This window comes from Epinephelus moara, chromosome 20 (assembly GCF_006386435.1).
Source record: "Epinephelus moara isolate mb chromosome 20, YSFRI_EMoa_1.0, whole genome shotgun sequence".
In the NCBI taxonomy this organism is placed as follows: Eukaryota; Metazoa; Chordata; class Actinopteri; order Perciformes; family Serranidae; genus Epinephelus; species Epinephelus moara.
This window is the reverse complement of record NC_065525.1, coordinates 46,043,778-46,067,307: the sequence shown is the minus strand read 5'-3', so window position 1 is coordinate 46,067,307 and position 23,530 is coordinate 46,043,778. Positions and strand designations below refer to the sequence as shown.

Here is a 23,530-nt window from a genome sequence, read left to right as displayed (position 1 = left end):
CTGTCAGCAGCAGAAAATTGACTAATTTTTCGAGGGAGTGAGGGTGCTGGTGTGGTGAAGCATGGGGCCAAACCTCCTGAAGGGGCAGCAATAACCACCATGGGCTCTCTAGCCTAACTTGAATATATTGGACTCTTTGGCTGATTGGTTAGTGTGCTTGCCTATGATCTAGGGAAGCTAAGTTCAACTCCTGGCTGTCCCTGAATTTGCCATAATATGATCATCAGTCTAGAAATATTTTGAAAGCTATTTTATCCAGCTCAGTGTTGTTACTGTTCAAGTTCATGAAATACTGAATGCAATTCAGATGTATTTGTTCGGATTAAAAATGCGTTTTTACTTTTAAAAATTTATTTTTTAATTATCAGTAATGCAGGAGATTAATGTTAAAGTTTAAGAGACAGAGTTCATGAAAGATCAGCAATTTAGATGTATTAGTTAAGATTAAATGTTTTTACATTTAAAATGGTTTTAAAAGTTTCAGTCAGGCAGGTAAATGTTACTGTTTTTGGTGTTTTAAGTATGGGTTGTCAACTCTGTTATTCATGTCAACTCTGTTACATCAACGTCAACTCTGTTTAAGGTTTTGTTTCAAAAACTGATCATTAAATATGTTGTATTGTTAACAAATTGTTCAGAAGCTGTGTCATAACTAACATACTCACTACATGAAATTTCAAAGCATTTCATTCATTTTTAAAGCTGTATTTAGAGAAAATGCAAACCTTGGCTACTTTTCAGTTGAATGTGTTAATGTTTTTACTCTAGAAAAAAGAGTCTTTCTCTTGCAAGACTTAAAATTGAATTAATGGATGTAAAGACAACAGTTCTCCTTGGGAAGACATGGTTTTAAATTGTATTACATTTGAGTACTATATATATTTGACCCAACTTGTCTGCAACAGAGTTGAACATTTTTTCTGTTAGTACACTGATTTTCAGATTAAATATTTTAAATCGTACAGATTTAAGGTTAGCAAATACTGGAAATGTTAAATTCAAAGTGTGCTCTATGAGAATGAAAAAAAGTTTAATGGAAAAATTCATTCTTGTTTTTTGTTTTCTATCTAAACTTGAAATGTACCCGCAATTCTGAAATGGGCCACGTACATCTACTAAAAGTAACACACAAGAATTCATGTGTAACCCACATAACTGTAAAGGCAGCGATCACATTATCAAGCACCGACCAGAGCAGGAAGTAGGAGTATAAAGAGTGAAACTCTTTGTAAGGAGGAACAATGAGGTGGTGGATTGGTCAAACAAACACAGGACTTTACCCCGAGAGCATGGTGTTCGTGTCCCGTGTGTAAACTCTGACTTATTCTAAGGTACGTTATTACCTTTTTTTTTCCTTGACATAACTTGCATAACTTTACGTTACCTACGAAACTTTACTTTTTTAAATCTAATCTACGTAACTTTACTTGTCTAAAACTAACCCACATAGCTTAGCTGTAAGTACCTAACTTTAAGTACGTAAAGTAACAACGCTCAGACGTTGTTTTTTTCCTTAACTTAACCTACATAACTTTGCATAATGTAGGCTACGTAACTTTATGTTAAGTACATAACGGGACAACACCATCTGCAGGGCACTCATTCATGAGATATAAGCCGTTATATTAGGATAAGTTGATCTTGTTAATTATTCTTGAAACAAATTGACCTGCTCCATCCTGCAGAATATGGCTGGTTTCACTCGGACAAACAAACACAGGACTTTTCCCTGAGAAAATTTGTGTCGTGTGTGAAAACACATAAACTCTGAGTTATTTTAAAGTATGTCATCACCATGTTACTTTTCCTTCAGGTAACATACAGAACTTTACGTTAAGTATCTGAATCTAATCTAATCTAACTTTACTTGCCTAAACCTAACCTACATAGCTTTACATTAAGTATAGTTATATCATGTTAATTACTCTTGGAACAATCTGAGCTGCACTGAAAACATGTAACATACTGTAATTCTACAAGACTGTTACTTGCTCTTAGAAAAATTATCCTTTAAAACTTCATTTTAGATTAATACATTTTTTGAATAGTTGAGGTTTCATAGTTTGAACCTGTCAGACTAATCCACACTGCAAATACATACAGTCTGCTGCAGACTGTTTAATCTTGATATTATTGTCCCTGTATAATAACATGGATGTACAGTAATATAATCCCTGTAGCTTCACCACCCGTTAGCCTTATTTAACTCTGCTTACATCCAGGTCATCACAGTGGGAACCACCACTGGAATCACTGACAGCTCCCACAGTTCACTCCACTGTCTCCTCATCACTTTTTTTATTTTAAAGTGAGGACGTATAAATGATAATGCAATAAATAAGAGTACAGTATATGGACTCATTCTGCATGCTGACTGAAGGCTGTTGTTCTTAACATAACTCTGCCCAAAGACACACAACACCACACTGTACAGCAGCTCCATGTATCTGTGGCTAATGATAGAAAACCAGTGTCACCGTCCTGACATGTCTCCTGGTGATGGTGACAGCAGCGTCAGGAGCGTCACAGTTTGAGTGTGACACACTGTGATGTCAGGAATAAATGTGCACCGTTCCTGTTTCCATATATTTTTACTACAGATGGTGGCTCCACGATGTTTGGGACGGAGACTGAAAGAGTTGAGAAGGAAGAGGAGGAAACGACCAGTGGAAATATAGGAGATGGATTTGTGGGTAAAGTAGGTAACAACACAGCACTGTGCAAACACTCCTGTAACATGAGCAGCTCTCAAAATACAGCTGATGGGTTCTTCAGAGTTTATTCAATATTTATTAAACAGCAGAAGTTCAGGTTACTGTAAGAGTTCAGAGTCAAGAGGAGCCGGCCGGTATCTACATGGAGTCTGGTTTTAGTAAACTTCAGCAAAGCAAACAAACACTGACTACGATTTTAGCTCTCCAATCAGCCACACTGCTGTCATCTGAATATTTGTTGAATATTATATCTATATATCTGATATCTATATATCTGAATATAATATGTTGCTTCCTGGTGTCTGAGGTGTCAAGATGTCTAAGACCACTTTAATGTACTGCATTCGAGTCTGATTCAGGACCACCGCCGTCATCTATACTCTCTGTCCCTGTTTTTCCTCTCAGCTCCCCACTGTCTGCTGTCGAGACAAAGACGCCTCAGAAATACACAAATGTTAAGTGAAAGTTATCTATTCACGGGGCCGGTGTTTAACCTACTGGTCATCCGAATGATGTTCCTGTTTTTACGAAGTCAATTCAACCTGCTTTGATCCAACTGTCTTAATTTGACATGAAACCAGAGGTACGACAACTTAAGCATTAACTCACTGCAACAAGACATTAAAACACACTTCTGTTAAACTTCAGTTAGCACGCTGGGCTATTATTTGCTTAAAACATTTAAATCAACAGGCCGATATTTGGGACAGGCCTTTAATTTCTTTCACATAACAACTGTTGCACAGCAAAGATCAGGAAATATCAAATCAGGAAACAATCAAATTATTTATTTAAACCAGTATGAATATTACTGTATATAAAATAAATTAGGCTTTAGATAATGTATTAATTATGAATCATCATCACCAGTAGGTGAGGTCACAGGGGTTACGTCCATTATTTTTATACGTATCTATCGTGACAACAAATACAACAAATAAAAACTTCATTGGACTGCATTATATTGCTTTGATTACTGCACCTTTAGATTCACACAAACACACCTGTTTCTGTGAGCGACCGACCGTGCAGCAGGAGATGTGCAGGTAATTAAGACTCACACCAAACACAGAGCCAAATAAAGTGCAGCTGTGGAGTAAAGTGTGTTTCAGTAGGAATGAGACAGACTCCAGTGTGTATACAGTGTATTGATGAGTGGTCAGTGTGAGTCATCCGCTCAGCAGTTTACAGGGAGGTTAAAGTTTGAACGGGACGATGGGTGAATCAGAGGTTACCTAAAGTTTCTGTAGCAACGGCGCAGGGCTGAAATAGTTCTGAGATGAAAGTGTTATAAAGTTAAACAGCGCAGAGAAGCGAGGGTGGATGCTGCGCTGAGGATGACTCCTTAATGGATCATTTAAGTCTTCCTGACTTTATAAATCCATCTGGGAGCAGGAGAGAGCCGCTTATTGTTCAGCGTCTGACAGCAGCCTCCACAGACGAGATGGACTCGGCTGACATGTGAAATGCTCCCCTGACAGTGCACCTGACAGCACAACCACAGTTTTACTCCCATTGTACTTCTGTCAGTCACACTGCATCCATCCACTGTTACCAGGACGTACTCTGGAGCTCAGGGCGAAGCAGGAGCAGCTCACTGTGGTGAACTCGTCTCTGCTTTATAGGAACAAAAGTTTTCTTTCTCTTTAAAGCTGCAATCAGGCAGGAAATAGACTCTACTGTGTACTGCATATTTAGAGACACAGCTCAACAAGAGGAGTCATTCTGCTGCAGTTCAAAAGGTTAACAGACGTCTCATCTACAACCTGATGACAGCAGCAAACAGACACACGTATAGACCCTTTTATAATGATGACGTCATGTCATCACCTGGAGGCAAAACCTGCCCCTCCCCCACAGGGCTGTAGGCTCCATAGGAGTGTTAAAATGTGTTTGTCTTGTTGTGTTATTGGGAGCCAGAATAGAAGGAGTCATGGCTCAAAACCAGCCGCCACTGCCCGTCAACAAAAACAAAGACAACTATGGTTAAATGTGATAAGACCAAAGGACTGGACGGAGGCCATCATCAAAAATGCTCACATGTGCAGCGCACACTTCATATCAGGTTAGGGAAAAAGTATTTCCTGTTGTAGGGATGAATAAGGTTATGTGTATTAAGGGTTATCATGTCCACCTCATCAGAAACTGGGGAGGGATTAAGAGGAATATTGGATTTCTCTGGAACGCTAACTTTTTAGCACATTAGCTAACGTTAGCTTCCATAGCAAAACAAACAAGTGTGGTCCTCCTTTGTAAGATTGGCTTCCTGTGACATCATCCATCCACTGAGTGAGAGCATACGGGTCGGCCAGTCTGGTCCCGTTGGTCAGTGTTTACTTATTCAAGTAACACTGGCGGTCCCGGAGAGTGAGTGACCTGACATGGTGCGTTGGTAAATTCAGTCTGACGCTCTACACTAAAATGAGAGCCCTGTTGGTGGAAGAAACGGAGCGTTATATTTCTACATGAATGAACCAACGGTTAAGTTAATCACACATTCACTCCGCTCGGCGCTCTGCTGCTCCGTCTCCACAGACAGAGTGTCCAGAGTGCGCTCTGCCACTCTGAGAGTGCGCTGCTCTGGATAACCCAACGCTACATTCAGACAGCGCTCCCAATTTATCAACGCTCCAGTTTGTGTCAGAGTGCGCTCCCACACTCAGAATGAGTGTTTCTGAACGCACCACTCACATCATCTTCCTCCATCGTCTAAAACAAGACAACACAACTTGTTAGCTAGCGCTAGCTAATGTCTGTGGAGAACTGTTTTGCCTCCAGCTAAGCTCCGCCCACCAAAAACGTCACATAGTTCACAAAAGGTTAAAGGGTCTACATCTATAGCAGTTCATGCAGTGAACACAGTCTATTAAAGGTTAACTAGAGACTGGGCCTGTCCATACTGGCCCTGCTGTCTCTGTGTGCACCAGTTTGGGAGATGAAAACGTCCCCGTCCACTGACTGGACCAAAAGAGAAGATTCCCTTGTAAGGCCAAAAACTGAGCTTTCTATTTGGGTCTGGGAGCATTCTTTCCTCTGGCATAATAATATGGAAGTTAAACGGGCTTCAGTTCTGCAGATGAGATCAGACGGGGTCATGTTGCACACACAGACCTGTAACCTCGACCACGGGATAAAACCAGCCGCCCTGCTGAATGTCACACTAATAAAAGAGGACAGATCGCTACGACTGATAGCACTTACACTTCAGCTCCTCCTCCCTCACACACCAGAGGAGCCTCAGACACATTTTGTTCCGCAAAAAATGAAATTCAGCTGCATAAATATCACAGTTTCACCACAAATCTGCTGAAGTGAACACACTGTCGTCCTGGTTCTTTATGATCAGCTATAAAAGAACCCGTAATTCTCATTTCAAGAAAAAAATAACATGATAGCAGCACCGTACCTCCTGAGAGCTCAAACTGCCCCAACGTCACGCCAAGAGAAATATCCAAATGCATTTTAAGTTTCCCAGTTCCATCGACAGTTGGTCAGATAAATAAGATCCAGAGCTAACGAGGGTTTGGAGCTGAGCGGCTGCAGGAGCAGCTCCTGGAACTGGATCCTGGCTCGGTGTGGTTCAGTGGAGGGTACCTGACACCGGAGCAGCAACAGCCAGCACAACATCAGGAGCTGCTTAATAATGAATGAGCCAGGCCTGCAGAGAGAAACGCACACGGACACACAGCACATGGCTAACAGGGAGTCATGCTGACATAATTGGAGACAGGCTCACAGCGCGGTCAGGTAAAAGCAGAGTATACGACCATAATCAGCCAGAGACACCTGACACATGCTGCTCACACAGTGCTCTGTCATCACCCTGCAGCAGGTCACGCTCCTCACACAGCCGGCCTCACAGGTGTTTATACCTAAAAACTTCATTTAGTTTCACTGAGTTTTACTGACATTAAAAACAGAAGAGACACAACTGAAGAAGAAACCAGTCACAGCCCAGCGTGGTGTTCAAAATAACAGGGTTGATGGGTGTTGTCATGTATGACCTAACCTTCACCACACCCGCCTCACAAACTGAACACAACTGGCTGAGACACCGTCCTCGTGGCAAAGACGAGGGGGAAACCAAATCAGAGTCGAAGAATCGTCTGGCCTTCTTCTCTCCTCTGAAACATCAGCTGAGTCACCTCGGAGCCGAGTGTCAACAAACACTGAGGTTAAAGCCAGGAGACACGACTGCATCCATCTGAGAACCTGTGGTTTGGACTGACTGGGCCTTTGTCACAAGATTAAGTCAACGCAGGACTCCGAGCCAAAACTCAAATCTAAACACAGCTCAGATTGAACCACAGTGTCATGAAATATGTGGCCGCTGTCCCTGAAAAGTATCGAGGGTTCGTGCACAGAATAACATTCAGGGGCCTGAAGGAGCTGAAACACTCACAGAAATAAACACCATCAAGTTTAATCATGTTTGTGCATTAGAGTCAAGGATATGTTGCACAACACACACACACACACACACACACACACACACACACACACACACACACACACACACACACACACACACACACACACACACACACACACACACACCAGGACTCTCTGGTGTCCACAAGGTTCAAGGGTCAACGTGATTATCTGTCACATTAACCTTTATTACAGACTCAGGGCACACTCTCCCTCCAACCACTAAAACACTGTATGTATAAATTATAACAACATCGTACAAGTAGTAACAAAAAGAGAATCTAGATATAAAGTGTTACAGGTACGGTGGTTATCATCAGGTTATGTGTTGCACATGGTTTTAACTCTCATTTTAAGGTGCAATGTTTTTTCATAGAACAGTTTGTATGATATCCTATGAATTTTCGGCCCATGAATGATGTTGCGTCATTAACGTACAGTTACTGAGGTTCAGTTTAGGAAAAGGAACATGGTCACGACGTACCTTAAAATGAGTCAGAGTTCACACTGATCTGAACACGTGACTCCAGGCAAAAGTCTGTGACCCATCCTCCACCCCAACCTACCTTCCTTGTTTACTGCCATCAGCACGTGGGGCACGTGATCACAGTCTTTAAAAACACGCAGGATATGTACGACTTTGGGTGCATTACTTTTTATAGGAACAGCCTGAGGGGCGTAAAAATACACATATTCATACTGAACTGTTTGGTACGAGGCTTTGGTTAGGTACGCACTACAAACTGAACAATATGTTGAATTGTTCTGTTAGCTCGCACCCAAACCATAACATTTCACTGCAGTCAGACACACTGGGAGGGATGCTACGCTACGCTAGCTCCTTACAACATGGCTAGTAACACCATCACCAGACCAGACACAGAAGACAGGTCTGCTGTTTGGAGCCACGTTGGTTTCACTGTGAATTATGAGGAGAGACAGAGTGTTGGATAAAAACACACCAAGCTAAAGAACGAGCCGACGCTCAGCCACAGGCTCTCGTCAGGAGCTAACCCAGAGGGACAGTACAGCTGACACACAGTGGGCTGACAGAAACAACACTGATGCAGTGAGCTCTGACATCAGCAGTAACAGGTCACTCAGGTAAAACTCAGCATCACATGTAAAAAATAGAGATCAAACTTTAGAGCTCCTTCACACCAACACAACTGACTCCACCAAAACTAGACAAACAAACACAGATGGGCTCAAAAACCCCGAGAATGAGCTGAGGTACAACTAAAACAAAGACTGAGAAAAACACAGACAACTAAGGTCAAGCTGCCCGACCGACGGAAAGACCATGCTAACACCTGAAGCTAACGACACCACGGCGGTGTCTCAGACCAGCCTGGATGGCGTCAGCAAACAGATTCAGATCACGCAGAACAAACTGAAATCAGACCTGAGATTCGTCAAAGATAAAATTACAACCAGAATGAGAAATGAACTTAAAGATGACATCGACCACAAATTCACCAAAATAACTACTGAGATAAAAACCAAGAGCATCTCTCCGCTAATTCTTCTTTTTCACTGTATCAAAAACAAACTGTGACTCCGCTGTGTCGTATCAAACTGAACCATGAATACTGTGAACTGTTCCTGCCCTGCTGCAGGTGTATTTAAGGGACAAAGTGTTGGTACTGGAAACACCCGGGTTTCTTTCTTATAGTCATAACAACAAACCATGCGTGGCAGCAAGTAAACAGTCCGTGTGAAGAAACAGAACACAGCGGCCGAAATGCAGTCTCAGAACCCATCGGATATCATCTGCAAATATCTTGATTTTAGCCGAAATGACTTGCACATGGAACAGGAACTCTCAGCCCAGAGGCTCATCATCATCATCATCATCATCATCATCATCATCATCATCATCAGACCAGTCGAAGGGTCCCAAGATGGTTTCGAGACACCTGGACGTACAGGCTGGACAACTCCAACAGAACTCATGATGTTTCTCTGATGATGCAGAGATGAGTGTCTGACATGTCGCTGAATCAAGACACACAACTGTAACACACGTGTGTAGACCCATGGCAGCATGACGGGGCACTGGGTCTCAGTGCTGGTCCATGTGACATCATGTGACCCGTGCAGAGAGGATATAAACCTGACCCTGGCGTGCAGCCCAGCGTCCTGAGGAATTATGTCCACACTGGAAAATTCTGCACCTCATAATTTACATCCAGTGCCAACACAGGAAGTGGCTTGCCCTACATGTAGCGAGGTGGAAGGTAAAGGGGACAGTCACGTGTGGAATTAATGTAGGAGTCTGGAGTTTGCTTCCTGTCACAGACCTGCAGTTAATGGGTGGATTTTTATCAACCGTCTTTCCCAAAGCAGAGCCAAGGTTTTTATCTGCCGAGCCCCAGACCACCCTGAGCTGTAAATCCCCCCCCCCCCCAACGACCATCTGAGTATCAGTTACCCACCCTGTGTTAGTGAAGGAAACTTTATTCCTCCCACACAGTGTGATTCTGGTGAGTCCGAACTAATCTTTAAAAAATCAAGGTAGAATAGTGAAACGCCGCCTCATGTGACTCCATGTTTGTAATCTTTGTTTATCGGAGGCGTGCGAGAAAATGTTTTTTTTTCAAGGATTCAATGTAACACGAGATAACTGATTTACACGTGGTCGTTGGGGGGTGAAGTATTCTTTTAACCCAACTGTACTTGCCATTCCATAAAGCATTAATTTAAAGCCAGTAGCAGTGACGACGCCCCCTAGAGGATGAGTGTAAAATCATCTTTAACTCCACAGTACATTTCTTCCAGGCACCAACAACAACTCCCAGAGACTCTGGAGGAAGACTCAGTATGAGTTCTCTATAAAACAGCGAGACCTCACAGCTTCCCTCAACGAGAACGCTCCATAAAAACAACTCAACAGGTTTATTTTACAACAAAAAGTCTGTGAGGAATCTGCCTGACTGTCAGGTGGAACATCATGGAGGGGGTTTTGACACCAGCTGGTGATTTTGATGAAGCTGTTTTTATTAAAGTTTCTGTTTTGCCTGTTTTCTCTTATTCTTTTTAATTTTAGCTGAACTAAACACTCTTGTTAATGTTCTGTATCTCCAGTGATCTCAGCACAGAGCAGGTCTGCTGCTTTTCTGTCCTGAACATTGTGTCCCAAGCTTCAGGGTTAACTTCCTGAGAAACCAGCCTGCAGGTTGGACGTCAGGCACGACGCCAAAGCAATCCTTTGAAGCGGATTCCCGTCAGCAGCTGCAGCTCCGAAGCCTCGCAATCACTGCCTGATTTTCTTTCTGTCAGTCACAGGGAAACTGACGTCAGTGGCATTTATGTCGTGCAGCTCCTTCAGTTAGATGGAGTGCCTTGGAAATGGCATCGGCCCAGTTACGGCCCACCTTAACATGTCAGAGAGCGCAGGCCGCTGAAAACACCGCCGTCTACCACGATCCATACGCACGATTTATAGCCAGCTGTCTGTCTATCCATCTCCGCCCACACGCACCTTCAATGTAAATCCATGACCTCAGATCCAACAGACGGATCATAAATAAACCTGGACAGATACTGGGTTCTGATTTGGGCTCCTGAGTGACCTGATATTTGGGGCCACACAGAAAAGGAGAGCAGAGCGGGAAGAGGACGTAACAGCAGCAAGTCGACTCTACAGCTGTTTCACATTAGGAGGTGGGAGTAAATTAGGTGGGCTGGGTCCATGTGTGTGTGTGTGTGTGTGTGTGTGTGTTGAGAGGAGAAGAATCAGGGGTGGAGGATTCGTCCAGCACTCACATCTGAACGGAGTAACGCCGGCACCAGCTCAGGGCAGGGTGGAGTTATTTAAGGCGTTTCCCTGCGCCTGTTGTTGAGCGCTGAGCTGACGGCTCATGCAGGGTAAATGGGACACACATGGTCAGAGTGATAAGTAAATATCTGCTGCAGAAATCACAAGGTATGCAGGAAAAGCTGCAGCGAGAACACAAGTGGCACTTCAAAAAAACAAATGCTATTTTCTGCACCTCAGGCACGAAAAGTAAACACAGAGATTTCTGGGTAATTAGGTCTGAAAACAGTCGGCCATGTCTCATTTCAGACACACACAATATCCTCAGAAATAAACACTGAACAAAACTGATTTCAACGTCAGATATCAGAGAGGTGACAGAGGTAACTCCTGACAGTTATTCCCTCTCTTTAAACCATGGTTTAGTTTTTTCCCTGTTAAAGGGTTTTTTGGGGAGTTTTTCCTGATCAGCTGTGAGGGTCATAAGGACAGAGGGATGTCGTATGCTGTAAAGCCCTGTGAGGCAAACTGTGATCTGTGATATTGGGCTTTATAAATAAAATTGATTGAATTTATTTTCATAAGTTCAGTCAACCAAATGATAATAAATAAATAAAGTCGTGTGCAGTGAGGAAAAATCCAAAAAGGGTCAATTTATAGTGTCTAAAGTATAAAGTAACTCATCAACAGAAAATTCATCAAGTATTTTAATTGTTTAAGTATTTTTTCATGCAAAAATAAATATTCTCATGTTAAATGTGAGGATTTGTTCTTTTTTCCATTAATATAATTGTAACTTAAATATATTTTGGTTTTTGGTTGCTGGTCAGACAAAACTGGGACTTTGAACACTTCCCCTCGACCTGTGAGGCTGCTGTCAGCCCTAGAGTGGTCTCCTCTGGTCTGAATCAGGGACTCATGTTGTTCCAAAGTTGTATAATTGCCTAGAGTTGGTTCGTGTTCTCACGGCAGCATTTACAAGAGGACCAGATCAAATGCCTTGTGTGAGAAAGCTGCTCTTGATTGGTCAGAATTTCCATGTGGGAAAAATCCAGGAAGTAAAGCAAACGTTGAAGAAGAGTACACTTGCAAGATAAATGTGACACTTTCTAATGTCACAATGGAGGGACAACTACGCAGGTTGATTTTAGCGCTGCTCATCGTGGACTATATTGCTGTCATTGTTCATTTTAGTCAAACCATACAGTTTGAAAACGAGGCGCGGCTCCAACTAGGAGGAGGAGGAGGAGGAGGAGGGAGCAATGAGCTTGTGAATCACAGAGCAAACTGAAGCCTCCATTTCCTCTCATGATCTCCCCAATGAACCGTAACGAGAGCCACAAAGCAAACATGGCAGTGACAGATAAACAGACTGAAGCCCACAGAACCGTGACCTCCCTCCAATTAGCAGATGAAGATGGAAGGAGAAGGAAAGGAGGTCAGCGCAGGAGGAGCTCTGAGCTGACGCTCTAATTCAACCGGTCTCGTATTGATTTATTTCCCAGCCTCGGGCCCCTCGGTGGCTGCCATATTCGGCCCACCTACGCAAAAATTTATACCTGCACTCTCCTAATTGAGTCCCCACTTTGAAGAAGGAGCCTCCACTGAGTCATGAACGCCATCACACTCAAATGTCCACACTCACAGTTACCCACGATACAGCGGCGTCAAAGATGAACACGTGACACGTGCAGCGGCCATAATCTGACACATTAACATGGGATGTTCTCATCCAGGCATCACGCTGCAGTCCAGCTTTATTTAAACTGTGTCAGCGAAGAAGGTTTGAGTCCTAAATCTCCAACAGTTTAATTTTAATGTTTATTGTGAAACATTTGATTCTTTGGATGAACGAATGTTTGAATCAGCTTCTGATTTTAACTTTCACTGTCTTTGATCACAGAGGCTGTAAAAAGTGATGAATGTCAGAGACGAGCAGCTGGCTCCATGTAGAGGAAGATGTTGTCTGGACTCCACCGAGGTCAAAGGTCAGCACCTCAAAGGCAGCAGCCCGAGCCACTGATGTTGTTGTTGTCGCCATGTGTGTGTAGGAATGTACCACATCTGTCACGGGACTAAGCTTCCTCACTGAGTCAGTCAGTCAGAGGCTAAACACTGTGTTCATCATTCATTCATTCATTCATTCATTCATTCATTTTCTGTAACAGAGTGGTTGAAAGAGAATAAATGTGACACAGTTGTTTCCCTGAGGTAAACACAGTTCGTGGGCATCTGGATCGAACCCGTCGCTGTGTGAGAAATGGCTTGTGGGGAGCAGCAGAGTCGTGGGAGAAGAACCAAGAAGAGCCGGCCCTGACTCAAAGACACAAAGAAACGACCTCAGCCAGGAGAGAGACACTGCTGACAGCAATGGACGGAGGCCTGCAGGGTCCAGCTCACACTGTGGGACCTTATCAAAGCAGCAGCTGTAGAGGACGGACTGACCTCTGTCTCTGACGACTGAACCAAGTCTTCATGTTAAACCAGTTCTGTGTGAACACTGGTCTGACTTCACAATGCTTCGACTCAACTCCTGAAAACCAGACGTGTGTGGAGCCAAGTTCAGCTTCGTGTTTCCAACTTTAGCTGCGGTGTCACGGTTCAGTCACACCCTCAGTGATAGTCTGTAAACTCTGAATGTCTCAGACAATGACTGTGTGGGTGAGACTCAGCAGAGATGGAAACCCTGACAGTCTCCGCCCCTCCGCCCGCCAAGGAGGAGAAACCTAATTAAACAGTGTGACAGCACAGTGACGGCCACACCTGCACCCGTGGTTCATGTTAACCACGCTAGCTACGCCCTCCTCAGCTGTTCACCAGGCAGGATGCTGCTGGATTTATCCCCAACCGGTCCGTATTATTAGACAGAGGAGCTCGGCAGATGTTTACAGGAAGTGGTCGTCGTAGCTAAATGAACCGCTCAGTTTGAATCTCTTTCTCTTTACAACTGATGCTAAGCTATCATTTACTGTGAGAGTGATGAACGCAACAATCACATTCTCACAAAGGTTATTTTTGGACCCAAACAGCACCAGGGTTAGGGTTAGTGTGATGTCATCAGTCACCAAATACAGGAATAGCTACTGTGTCGGGGTCAAAACAGGCCGACCAGAGCGAAACACTGACGATGTTTCAGCTCATTCTTATTGTGTTTTTGTGTCTTTAACGTCACAGAGGTCCTCAGAGGATCAACCGCAACCTGCAGTCTTCCACAAAGACTCTTTATGCTGCTTTTGCTTTTCAGAGACAACCAGACAACGCTCCATAATCTAAAGAGACGTGACATGTAACACAACAGCGTCGGCCTCTAGTGTGACATATAACATATGTGACAGCAGCTCTTTATAAACAACAACAATGACATCACATGTCAATAACAATCATTTAGCGTCCCTGTTATATGGCGGCTGATCTCGTCCTCTGCTCCGAGGGTAAGGAGCTCCTGGACCTCATTGTTTGTTAGCTGCTAACCGCTAACAGCTGCTGCTGTTCTTCTTCTTTGAGTTAGCTGCTAACTGCTAGCAGCTACTGTTCTTCTTCTTTGCGTTAGCTGCTAACTGCTAACAGCTGCTTTTTACATCTCCTGTGGTGGGTCACACACACAGCAAGTCGTCAAAGTGTCAGACCCATCCTGCCAGCTAACCTGTTTATACAGACGTCGTCTCGTTGCTGCTGCTACCACCACTGCCGACTTAAAGGTGACACGACCCATTCTGTGATTGTACCTTTTTCACAGACCATAATGGTGTGAGAGTCCCACCTTGAACAGACAGTGTGAAAGGGTCTACAGACAATGCAAACATGCCACTGCCAGGTGTAATGGTGACCATGTTCACCATCTTATTTAAGCATGCTAACATTAGCTAAACAGCAGTAAACACAAAGTACAGCTGTGATAAGAATGTCGTAAGTTTCACAGGTCGTAAAGCAAAGTATTGGACAAGTTAAATTTTGATGTGATTATGGCTCCAGATGGAAAGTCGGAGAATCACCAAAGTTATTAAGGTAATTCATCACCATGTTTCTCTTACTAACCCTAATCTACGAATCTCTTCTAAAACAAATCTACTGTAATTACTAACCCTAACCCTGCATAACTTCCCTTTCCTAACACTAATCTACATAAATTTTTTTTCCAAAATGAATCAATGGAAGCTTACTTACCTGTTTCACTTTATGTATAGTGTGTGCCATCAGTCGTGGGGAGCTGATTCTTAGGATATTATATGAAGTGTTGTATGAGGATACATTGTACGGCTTGTTCGGCTCATTGTCCCGTTGCTGTTTAATATAGCAGTATTATCTGTTCTGTTTTGTGTCTGATAATAATCACCTGTTTTCATCTTGAGCTGCTGTCTGTCTGTTTTGACTAGGACAACCTTTGAAAAGAGATTTTTAATCTTAGTGGGACCTGTTCTGGTTAAATAAAGTTTGTATTTATCCTCTGGGGAACATGAATGTCTGAGCAGAATCTTATGACAGTAACTGCTGAGACACTAAAACGTTCACATGTTGCTCTAAAAACATCGAACACAAAACAGGAACCGGAACAAGTTAAATTATATATCTGAGTTCTCGGCTCTGTGTTGTTGTTTGTCACATAATTATATAGTGACAACATGACAACATGGCTGCAGATTTACTTCTGGTCTTTGAAACATATTTACTGTTCAGTTCAGTTCATGTCAGTGTTCAGAGTCTCTGCACCTTTTTCCACTCAGGCGTTAACGCTGAGCACACAGGTGATGTCAATCAGACCCCTTCAGTGAGGATTCACTGCCTCAAGAGAAGCTGACGGACACTGAGACTGAGACTGAGACTGAGGAGCAAAAAGAGAAGAAGGAAAATACAGAGAAAGATAATGACACACCTCTGCTGTAATCTCTAATTGTCTCTGTCTCAAACACACTCATTTCTCCTCCACCACATCACACACACAGAAGCCTGGAGTAAAGACATGTGGTCGCCGTGTCCTCGTCATCACTGTAATCTTTGTTGTTTTCCAACGTCTCCCACACAAACCAGACCAGCCCACTCTAAACAGACACCACGCCGCTCAGCTCCAGCACGCCGCTCAGCTCCAGCACGCCGCTCCAGCGTGACTCAGAACAAAAACAGAAAATATTTTCCGATTGAGAGCAGTGAGCAGTTTCCCCAAAGGACCCTTCACATTTATCTTGATAGCATCAATTGGCAAGTGCAGGTTCCCACAGATGGGACGCTGATGGATAGTGTGTTGGATTTAAAATGAAAATGTGTAGCTGCATTAGCATCAGACAGACCTGTGTACAGAAACATGACTGTCTGTCACCCTGCTGTCAGTTGGTACAGTCCTATAACTGTAAAGGCTTTAAAGCTGCACCTCTCAGTATCTTTATATGAACACCAGACAGAATCAGTGTGTGAGATGTAAAATGATCTTATCACCTGACTCAGTTCAGAGCAGCTCTCCTGACTGTTTTAGCATCTTTCAGCTCAGAGTTTTGGTTTTAACGTCGACAACTTCTTCTGTTCGGCTTCACTCTCAGTGCTCTCATCATTTCCAACAGCAGCTGCTTTTAAAACAAAAGCTTCAGTAAAGCAGCTGTGCGTTATCTGCACTGCACCCATCAGCAGATACAATCATCACATTCAGCCGCTAAAGACACAGATATATCTGTCAGGAGTTGGTGGAGACCAAACACAGAGCTAACAGAGGGTGAATATTGGACTTACATTCATCAGGTGGACACAAACACAAAGACTCGTAGTGAAAGCTAACGTTACTGCGTCTCCGCAGGATGTGTACAGCCATATTTAAAAGGTGATGTCATGGTGTGTTTACAGCTTGTTCAGCTGCTCCCGACCTGCTCGGTGTTCTCCGTACAGACGTCAGAGCAGACGTGAAGATCTGTTGTATAAATCCAAACCTTGCAACACATGAATTTTACTGAACTAATGCAAAGTGTGTCTACAGTCCTGATGTCAGCTGCACTGATCTGTCTCACAGCTAACAGCTAACAGTCACATTCTGACAGCTGATTGGACCTTCCTGCCCGTGTCAGGTGTTTCCTGTACACTGACTGTGGCGTCCTGTTACAGTATCAGGACTGAATCTGTCATATTGGTCTTAACTCTACAGTTCATTCATTTCAGATCTGCACTCAGCCCCTCCTTACTGTCCGCTCTCTGTTTATCAGACCACAACAGTTAGCTGCTAGCAAACCCTGCAGTCCCTCTGTCTCCCGAGGAGACCATGGATGTATAAAAGGACCTGGATACAGTGTTGGAGGCGGAGCCCCGTTCATTCCTATTAAAATTACTCAGTGGCACATGAAGCCAAGAAAGATGTATTTGAGTGGTATGAAATTACTCCACATCCTGGGGTCCACAGAGCCACCACACTATAGACTTACGATGGCTGAGCAGCCGAGCGGCACATGGAAGATGTTTTCCTTGAAGGCTTTCTCCCAGAATGACCTTTCTGACAGAAATCTATTCATTTTAACCCAAACCAGGACTTTTTTCCAACCCTTAACGAAGAGATCCCTTTCTGGTAGAAAGCCCTCAAGGAAGATTTCTCCCAGCTGCAGCCAAGCACAGCAGAGAGGCTAACTTCCTGTTTGCGCTCCGCTAACTTGAATGTGGATAAAATGATTTAAATGTTTGTCTCTTATAGACTTCCCAAATGTTAGCACATTCATTACATTAAATTCTGATAGTGAAACGAGTCATCTCCACTGATTCACTGACGTCTCTTTCACCATGTGAGTCTATGGATAAAGTCAATTTGGGGCCCCATGACATCACGTGATGGACCAGGAAGATGTAATTCAACTTCTGGCCACAATGACAAATTGGCTTCACACTGTTCATGTGGGCTTGTAGAGGACAACTTCACCAGGGCCTTCAGTTAGCAACTGTCACAACTTGAATGTAGCTGACGCAAACCCCAGCACCAGGGCCACAGGTCAAAGCTGTGTATATGCAGCAACAGAAAGTTTACTGATCCTGTGGGAGCAGAGAGACTCCTGGGCTGGGATTTGTTGTATGGTATATATTTGGATTACATCCCTTTGACATCTGAGACAAAATGATTTAATACGAGCTGAAACTCTGAAGCCCCAAAGTAGCTACCTCTGCTGTACCCTTCTTAGAAGGAACACAAGGTCAGGCGCTGGGCGCTACTCCTGTAGCTTTTCTGTGCCAGTTTTCGAGAGCACGACGGTCGGTTACATCTGAGGTTACTAAGCAACCACAAAAGGAAGCACAGTATCTCAGCCTATTGACCTAGCCTATTGGCTGGTCCTCGTCATATGACTGCGTTCCAAAAGCTAAACTGTCGCGCCCTGTGAAATAGGTGCTCAGGAACGCATGTGCGGTACGACGGCATTGCTCTGGTGTTTGAGCACCTGCAACGTGTTTACACTGAAAACAATGAATTTGAGGCCGCAAAAAACGAGGCATGTGTACGGCCTCTAATCCGATCATTTTGTGTCAGTAATTTTAATGTATTTTTACTTTCATTACTGCAACACACTGGTTTTAGATTTTGGTTCAAGGTTTAGTTGAATTCTGAGTGACTTTGCAGTGACACAGTGTTTTTTTGTGCTTCATCTAATTTTTTAGGGGCGACAGTGATATACTGTAATATAAAACCCTAGAGCATCTTAAATGTAACAGTGTGAAAAGAGTTTTGTGTGAATCTGAGAGTCCAGATGATCAGTACTGTCACTTTTATCCTTTTTAAATCAGAAGCTCTGAAGTAAGAATGCTGCCGACATCTTTAGAAACCTTCAAGGTTTCTGTGATTAAAAAAGCAAACCTGGATGTTGCTCAAGAAGCCTTTAACATCCATGAAGTTTCCCCTATTTAAATGCAGGAGTTTGAAAGCAGTGGGAACACCTTGCACAACATCTGCATCACCAATTAGAAAATACTCAGCCCAGTGGACAACTGTGTTACTGCATGTAACTCAGGTACTACACACTGCTCAAGTCACACTTATCTGAAAGACTCTGAACGTTCCTCCCAGCGTCATTTCAGCGTTCCCACAGATCAGACCGAAGTGTTTCCAAACTTACCCCGTCAGCAACTGAAAGGTTAACTGTTCCCACGAGGGTTCATGGTCTCAGCTTCAAGGTTCTCGTCTTCTTCACTCTGTGTCTGTCTCTGTCCTCTCTTTCACTCTGTCTCTGTGTCTGTCCTCTCTGTCAGTGACTCCGTCTCTGTGTCTCACTGTCGTCCTGGAGCCCAGCTGGTCCAACCTCCACCACAGGCTGCTGGAGTGGGACTGCTCTCAGTCTAAACGTGACTGGCCTTAAAGGGTTTTCTTGGGGAGAAAAAAGCCCACATCCCACTGTCAGTCAAGCAGCGGAGCATAGTTTCAGCTGGGCCGCCGTCCAAACAGACATGAAACTATTCTATTTCGGTCTGCCATATGAGCGCTGGTGCTGCTCGGAGGAGGGGGAGAAGGATTCTGTGGTGGGCCGTGTAATTGCAGAGTGACCAGTTATGGCCAGATGTAATTGCAGACCTCATCAGATGGAGAGAAACTGCCAACAAGACAAGGTAAAGGACTTTTAAATAAGACTCTGAAAAAAGAGAAACAACACAGACCACATAAATAAATGAGGAGCTGGGTTCCAGATGTGGCAGCAGAGGGAGGAGGAGGAGGAGGAGGAGGAGGAGGAGGAGGAGGAGGGGGAGGAGGAGGGGGAGATGAAGGAACTGCCATGGCAGCAGAATGAAATCCACCCTGTGACACGGTGAAAAGGTGTTTACCTTCCCAGAAACAGTCGCACAAAGACGGAGAGGGGGACTGGGGAAGGTGAGAGGATGTCGGGCCGGCCTGGTGTTGTTTCTGGACCTTCACCACGAGCGCTCCCGGGTGTCTGGTTTCACCTCGGCCTTGGAAATGACTACCTTATGGAAAAATTGGGAGCTTTAAAAATGGGGAAGGAAAATGAAAATATAAACGGCAGTGGGCTGGTTCCCATTACGGGCAGGATTCAGCTGCTCCGGGTTACTGCAGTTAATATCACAACGTATTCTTTAGTGAATAATTATCATGTGATTATGTGAAGGGGGCGGTGCCACGCTCTCTCCCATGAGCACATAAGGGCCTGTCACACTATATAGAGTCAATAAATATTAGCTTTAGCTTCAATCTGAATGTAAACAGATAATTTCCTCCAAATTTTTACCTCATTTCCTGGCAAATACGACAGCTGAGAGCGCTCTGAAACACATTTAGAGACGCATTGCAATGTGTGAAGGTCATTCTCAGGCAGACCTCATCCTTTAAAGGACTAGTTCTACATTTCGGCAAAGACATTTCCACACCAAGAGTACCCCAACCAGAAGATGGTTAGCTTAGCTTAGCATAAAGACTGGACACAGGAGGAAACCATGGATGTGTGAAGAGACCTGCCCAGCGTTCCAATACCCATACTACCATACTATTTAGTATGCCAGAAAAAGAATTAGTGTGTCCCAATACATAGTATGTCAGATGCAGTATGCCAAAAGTACCAGGATGTTCTACTACATCCGGCCATATTTCGCAGTATGCATGTCAGCATGCTTCTTTGGCCATTCTGACCCACAATCCTTTGCGCAGCAGAAGTTACGTCACACTGACTGAGCTGCGTGTACAACCAACGCCCACACTTCCTTTCATACATGGTTTATTTAATTTGAGATACTAAGACACTACATATTAGGACTGCAATGATCTGATTATATACTGTCACATATCATACAGTTTTGCAAGAACACGGTTACAACATTCAACTTTATTGTGATTATAGTATAATCAATGTTAGGGTTCAACTATGACTACAATATAGAAGATTCTACCAGTATAGGCAGTGGTGTAAGTGTGGTATAAATAATGAATGAATATGACTAAATATGAATACACTATGGGCCAGGTATGAGCAGTACAGACTAGTAAATATATAAATAGTAAAAGTCAAATACATATTAAGTAATGTAGTAAGAATGTGCAAGTATGTTACACTACAAATAAAAGTAATGTGAATGTGAGGCTGCTTCACGTGCAGACAGAATATCCGATGTGATGGCGGATGTAGTGTGTCCCAATAGTATGCATACTGCATGCATACTGCATACTACACTACATACTTTTTAAGGGCAGCTGCAGTACATACTAAAAGTATATAGTAGAAGTATGCGATTTGGAACGCAGGGCTGGATACAGCGCTGAAGGCGAGACATTCCTGTGAAAGTGGCTCAGTCGTGCATGAAGTGAAAAAAGCTCAGTTTCCACGGTATGAAATTACCCAGATGATCGACGCTGCCTCTGTATCATCGGGCCCATAGAACAGGCGCGCTACAGACTTGTTCAGCACTCCGCTAACTTGAAGGGGGATAAAATGATTTACTCTTGCAGCTCTTCTAGGCTTTCCAAATGTTACTGGATCAAATCCTGACAGTGGAAGGAATCATTTTGCGGGTTTGTGACACTCAAAAAAATCATACACTGATTTACAGACGTCTCTTTCACAATGTGAGTCAATGGGCAAAGATTTTTTTTTTTTTTGCCCAATGGCATCACGTGACAGACCCTGGAAACTACAGTACCACTGTTTGGCCTCTATGAAAATTGGCTTCCTGGAGACAAAGGGAACAGCTGGTCCAGCTTGGTGAAAGGTGAACACAACTGGCAACCTGCACCTCTAAAGCTCACTGATTACTACGGTGTCTTTTCTTTAGGCCAAAGGGTCAGGCTAGCTTTACCCCCTGCTTCCAGTCTTTATGCTAAGCTAAGCTAAGCTAAGCTAAACTAAGCTATGACAATTTTTTGTTGGCTCTATCAAGAAAGTGAATAAACCAAACCAGATCATGCAGGTTATCTTCAATGAGTAAAAATAAAATAAAAATGTATCAGCAAGCGGCAGTTTAACGGATCTTTAAGACTTAAAGCTGAGTGAGATCAGGACCTTTGATGGTTCATGACGTCTGCATTAAAGATCACCAACATGTTTTATGACGATCAGACAGATGCTCGTTTGTTTACGTCCAAACCTCTCCTGGGCCACGCTCATCTTGGAAACAGTGTCACTTCCTGTTGGTCAACTGCAGAGACATTTTGGTGACATGCTTTAATGGCTTAAAGAGGCAACAGACAGCATCTTTTCCTAAATATATCATGATGAAAATAATGTGGGTTGCACAGGGCAGTGGCCACAGTAAAATCAGACTATCAGCGTTTACATAGGTTACTTAGTGGCTGTGCAATCTTTGCAATAAGCTTCTGCCACTGGAGGCAAAATTTCGCAGAAAAAATCTGCTTTACGGCAGGAAACGCGTCATGTATTGTGAAACTGGTCGGTCAGCCAATCAGGGACTGGAGCTGGTCCTTATGAGGAGTTGTTCCCATTCAATTTAAGCTCCAACCGGCCGCATGGTTTCCATACGGTAGCGTTTATTCTAGAATGGGGACTGTTTACATGNGTAGAGTGTCCACACACCTTCTCATTCTACATATACATAGAGGTATACTGGTGGCTTTACAGCCTACATTTTATTCATTATCTCTGATCCCCACGCTCAATTTGGTCGTTGAGACAGTGCGACGCAACACCACTGACGCTAGGTGGCACCAAGCTAAAAATAAAAAACGAATCCTATCTGTTGCCTCTTTAATTAAAAAAGTCCTCAGAGTTTGTTGATGTTTGAAAAAACCCTTATTGATTATGGTCACATTATGCAAAAGGCTGTTTGTACATTTGGAACAGGTGGCGCCCCTATTGACTGATTTCAAGGAAATTTAACACACGTGGTTTACCACTAGAATTTAATGTATCCTGCAAGTTTTGTAATAACTAGACAAACAGTTTCTGATTCATTGTCTGATTTGTGTCATTTTTTGCTTATGTGGCGCAACATTTTTTCTCGTAAGCCCTCGACAACGGCGGGTCAATGCTGCGCTCCATTTACCTCGAAAGTCCAAGTTCGGAGCTGGGAATGGGTCAATGTCATTGGTCCGACAGCCCATTAGTCCGACTGTCCGTGGTGCTGAACGGCTCGCGGCGGGCGTATGGTGCGCCGCGACCAGCTCTGGGTCAGCTGGGAAAGGCTTGAGGCAGAGCAGGCTCACGGCTTAAGTGTTTGTCACTTTCTTTTTCATTTTAACCCACACCATGATCTTTTCCTAACACTAACCAAGTGGTTTTTGTGCCTAAACCTAACCAGACCTTAACCACAGGGCATCATGATGATTTCGGAACGGACTTGGAATGGGTTTAATATGGTCGGAACAATGGGATGTCGGACCAATGGGCAGTTCCCGCTGGGAATGACGTCACATCCAAGTTGATCACGGTCCCGTTCAACAAGCTGGAAAACCCAGATGTTGTTGGCAGTACCAGTTAATAACAACATGTCTGCGGACAGGACTGTGTGTACGACTGTTTTAATGAGATACAGTTGAGACAAATATAAACTCTATTTTACGACAGCTTTCACTGCCGTTGATGCTCGGAGCAGCCATACTGGATTTTTAGGTCACAATTGGTGACGTTCCTCCAACTTTCTGAGTCGGAAATCCGACCTCAGGGGACGTTCCAGTTGAAATCTCTGACTGGAAACTTGGAAATTTCCAGTTTAAATGGAATGC

At 43.7% G+C, this 23,530-nt stretch overlaps 1 protein-coding gene across 2 annotated transcripts in view; it reads right to left on the bottom strand.

The window, feature by feature from the left end:
- Positions 1–19,268, bottom strand: part of LOC126408604 (protein inscuteable homolog) — a 72,703-nt gene extending 53,435 nt beyond the window's left edge. Inside the window, exon 1 of one of the 2 annotated variants that reach the window (XM_050074268.1) lies at positions 18,969–19,268. The gene's annotated coding sequence lies outside the window, so the exon portion shown is untranslated. Of the gene's footprint in view, positions 1–6,120; positions 6,259–18,968 lie in introns of those variants that run through there. The other variant, XM_050074270.1, reaches the window with a different exon arrangement.
- Between the last annotated feature and the right edge of the window lie 4,262 nt (positions 19,269–23,530).